At 49.9% G+C, this 4,467-nt stretch overlaps 1 long non-coding RNA gene across 1 annotated transcript; it reads left to right on the top strand.

The window, feature by feature from the left end:
• Positions 1 to 296: 296 nt before the first annotated feature.
• Positions 297 to 3,016, top strand: LOC122445131. Its single transcript, XR_006270462.1, has 3 exons — positions 297 to 565; positions 836 to 939; positions 1,757 to 3,016. It is a non-coding gene; the product is annotated as an uncharacterized LOC122445131 (long non-coding RNA).
• The last annotated feature ends 1,451 nt before the right edge of the window (positions 3,017 to 4,467 follow it).

Below are 4,467 nucleotides of genomic sequence, written 5' to 3'. Positions count from 1 at the left end.
AGCCAGTGCAGACGTGTCCCCTCTGGACTGAGCAGGCCCCGAGACACCTCGTAACTGTGCCCCGTTTGTTTTTGAGCTCAAAGTTGCTCACACAAGCGCGAGAGGGAAACAATTAAAAAAACCTTGGACACATTTTAACTTGACCCCCACTGTGTGCAGCCGTCTCTCCCCTCAATCTGACGTGAGATGGGAGGGCTGGGCATCGATATGATCTGCAAACAAGGCGAATTCCTCTGGGAGAAGGTCATGCTCCGTGGACGGGATGCTTATTCACGGTTCGCCGCCCCAGTATTGCCCTTCTCTGTCTCTCTGTTTACACTGGGCTCCAGAAGGGCCTGCCTACTGCTTGGCTGATGTCAACAGCAACCTTCCAGGAAGGCCTGGAAACCAGGCATCTGTGGATAGCTTTCCCCGGCCCTTTCCTGCTCCCCAGTACCCTGTCTCCTCGAGCGAGGAAGTAGCTATTTGGGGCCGGGAAATGAGATAGCAGGACTGTCCCTTTGAGATCAACTCAGCGCTCTGTGGCTCCCTGGATGATGGTCCCGTGCGTCCAGCCCATCCTCCGGTGAGTTCCATGCAGAAGGAGGGAAGTGGGGAGAGGACGGGGGATGGTGATTAGTTATCCTGGTATGAGGCCGGACTGGCCCAGTGGGGGACACACACCGACAGGAGACCAAGTGCATAGAGGGAGTCACTCCTGAAAGTGGTAAGCTCCCCATCAGAGAAGGTAGGCAAGCAGAGACGGATGCGAGTGTGGGGATGGAAATGGACTATTACTGTTTTCAAATGAGTCTCCTCACAGCTCTGTTTCCTCTCCCTGCCCACCACCCACCAGGCTCGGGAGCTGCCCTGCTCACAGCCAAGCTCCAGGAAGGAACCAGAGATGAAGGGAGTCCTATGGACACTGTGGAGCCTGAAGCCAGCAGCCACGAGGCCAGTGTGAGCTGAGGTTTCTGTCTTGCAGGGTCCTGGCTAGTACCCTGAGCAAGTACTAAATTGTGTGGCATTTCTTTTTTTTTTTTTTTTGGCATTTCTTTTGAAGATTGTGGTTCAGTGATGAGAGAGAAGGGAGATGGAGCACTTTAGAGTTTCCCGGCAGTGCTCATAGTGGGTGAGAACATTTGGACCATCCAGGAAGAGAAGGACACATAGGTGCTGCCACAGGATGGGGGATGTGTCCTCTTGGGGCTTTTTGTGAGGCCAGTGTGGGGCTCCCCAGTGATGACAGGGGTGTAGGAGGGTGAGGGAGATTCATTAGGAAATGCAAGTTGAGCTGTGACCAGGAGGCTTGGAGAGCCAGAGCACATGGAGACTTGAGCACCTGGATCTAGCTGTGCCTGAAGCTGTTGAGGTCCATCTTTGTCCTCTCCTCTGATGTGGGGCAGTAAATCCCTTTTTGAGAGGATTGCTTGTTTGTGCTAAGTCACTTGAGTTGTGTCTGACTCTGTGACCCTATGGACTGTAGCCCACCAGTTTCTTCTGTCCATGGCATTTCCCAGGCAAGAAACACTGGAGCGGGTTACCAGTTCCTCCCCCAGGGGATCTTCCCAACCCAGGGCTCAAACCCACATCTCTTGCAACTCTTACATCTCCTGCACTGGCAGGAGGGTTTTTAACCACCATCATCACCTGGGGATCTCCAATGTTTACTTCTACTTAAGTTCACGTGAGGTGATATTCCATCATCACAACTAGAAAATAATGGGGTTTGCAGCAAAAACAAGCAAATGCAGCAGATTTCATGTCTTTATTACAGCCTGACAAGGACCAAGGATTCCCACGTTCCTCTCTGCAGCCTCAAAAACAGCCCTTCCTCCACCACCCAAGGGAAGAAGCGGACAGAAATGAGAAGGGGCAGACAGACTACAGTTTGTGCCAAATGCTCTGCAGCAAGCTGGCTCCGCCCGGAATAGGTCTCCAGTCCCAGCTGCCCTCAGAGTCTGTGCTTCCTGTTTTCACGGCCAGCTTCTGCACAGACGTTACCAACCAACATTTAAAAACGGCTCCTCAGATGGTCTAAAACACGCAAAGCTTGTTCTTTTAATGAGTGAGAATTGAATGAGTCCTGAACTCCACGCTGGGCATCAGGCCAAATGTTTTACCTCCAGTATCTCATTCAGTCGCCAAGCCAGGGGAGGCGGTTTCTATTATTAGCCTAGTGTTACAGGTGACCAGACCCAAGCCCCAGGGTTAGTCACTTTCCCAAAGTCACCAGCTTCTGGAGTGATTCAGCACCACCACTGTGGTGTTTCACTCAGTTCCTTGGCCTGAAACATCCTTGCACATTCTTCTTCTCTCTCTGCCTGGTGGTCTGGCCCTGGCAAAGGGCTCGACACCAAAACACAGTGTTCTCTCACTGCTCTTGGCCACCATCACCCTCACCGCCCAAGACTCGTTGTTCTGAGAAAGCCTGGTTGGGATTCTTGGGGAGCCAAGTGTCCAGCACCCGGCCGGGCACTTCCCAGGCACCTGTGCATGTCTAATCGTGTAGTCTGTGTCAGAAGAGCAGGCTGTGCTCGTCAGAAGCCTGGTAGGACTCTGGCCAAGGGGTTGTTTGTGATTTCAGGGCCGGGCAAGGAAAGTGCTGGGTGAGGGTTTTGGTTCCAAGTGGCCTCCTGCCGAGCAGTGAATCAAGCGTCAGCACTCGCCCTGCCCCGGGCTTCCCTGTTTGTTTTCCCCAAACTTGTTTATTTTGCCTCTACAGATGAAAGCCAGAGAGTATACATGGCTACTAGTGGGCGCTGGGGGCAGATTGTCCTGGTCCTTCCAGAGGCAGAGCAAGCAGGGCTAGTCCCTTTCTGCAGGGCTTTGAGCCGAAAGCTAAGAATTCATCACCTCTCAGGCCCAGGTGGTGAAGCCAGTCAAAGCACCAGCAGCCCTGAGCCAGGCATCTGCCGTGAGGTCTTGCCCATTCCTGCCAAAGTCCCATCAGGGCCGCCTCAGTGTTAGGTGGTCCTCATGCCAGCAGGAGGACCTAGGCTTCTCCTTGAACCCAATTAAATGTCAGCAGGATCAATCTTCTTTTCTAATTATGTTTTTGTGTCATATCCCCTGGAGGAGGGCAAGGCAACCCACTCCAGTACTCTTGCTTGGAGAATCCCCATGGACAGAGGAGCCTGGTGGGCTACAGCCCATGGGGTACCAAAGAGTTGGGCATGACTGGGCAACTGAGCTCAGGCACGATCACTGTATGCCAAGCACTGCTTGAGGTGATTAGACTGTGTATCAGTCACATTGGACTGTACATCAGTCACATTGGACTGTGCATCAGTCACATTAGACTGTACATCAGTCACATTGGACTGTGCATCAGTCACATTAGACTATACATCAGTTACATTGGACTGTACATCAGTCACATTGGTCTGTGCCTCAGTTACATTGGACTGTACCTCAGTTACATTAGACTGTACATCAGTCACATTGGACAGTACATCAGCTACATTGGACTATGCATCAGTCACATTGGACTGTACCTCAGTTACATTAGACTGTACATCAGTCACATTGGACAGTACATCAGCTACACTGGACTGTGCATCAGTTACATTAGACTGTACATCAGACACATTAGACCATATATGTTCTATATGGTACAGTCTAATGTTAGACTGTACATCAGTTATTGGGACTCCCATGGTGATTAGACTGTATGTCAATTACATTAGACTGTATATCAGTCATGTTGAACTGTATATCAGTTACATTGGACTGTACATCAGTTACATTAGACTATACATCAGACACATTAGACCATATATCAGCCACATTGGACTGTACATCAGCTACATTGGACTATACATCAGTTACATTGTTCTGTACATCCATCACATTAGACTGTACATCAGTTACTGGGATTCCCATGATGATTAGACTGTACATCAGTTACATTAGACTGTACATCAGACACATTAGACTGTACATCAGTCACATTAGACCATATATCAGTCACATTAGACTGTACATCAGTTACATTAGACTGTACATCAGACACATTAGACTGTACATCAGTCACATTAGACCATATATCAGTCACATTAGACTGTACATCAGTCACATTAGACTGTACATCAGCCACACTGGACTGTACATCAGCTACATTGGGCTATACATCAGTTACATTGTCCTGTACATCAGTCACATTAGACTGTACATCAGTTATTGGGACTCCCATGGTGATTAGGCTGTACATCAGTTAGATTAGACTGTATATAAGTTATCAGGACTCCCATGGTGATTAGACTGTACATCAGTTACATTAGACTGTACATCACTTAACAGAGCTCCGACAGATGGAGACGGAGCAAACAGCCCACCAGGTGGCGTGGCCTGAGTTTTGCCAGGCCCGTGCATGTGTTGGGTCCCTTGTGCTCTCCATAAACTGGGGTCCTGGGCTGTGGCTGCATCCAGGTTCACTCTTCTTTCTTTAGCCGACTTCGGAGATGGTACAGGGCACCGGTCCTGTGT

The sequence above is a fragment of the Cervus canadensis genome, chromosome 1, assembly GCF_019320065.1.
Source record: "Cervus canadensis isolate Bull #8, Minnesota chromosome 1, ASM1932006v1, whole genome shotgun sequence".
Classification (NCBI taxonomy): Eukaryota; Metazoa; Chordata; class Mammalia; order Artiodactyla; family Cervidae; genus Cervus; species Cervus canadensis.
The sequence above is the reverse complement of the archived record's forward strand: the minus strand, read 5'-3'. Positions and strand labels throughout refer to the sequence as shown.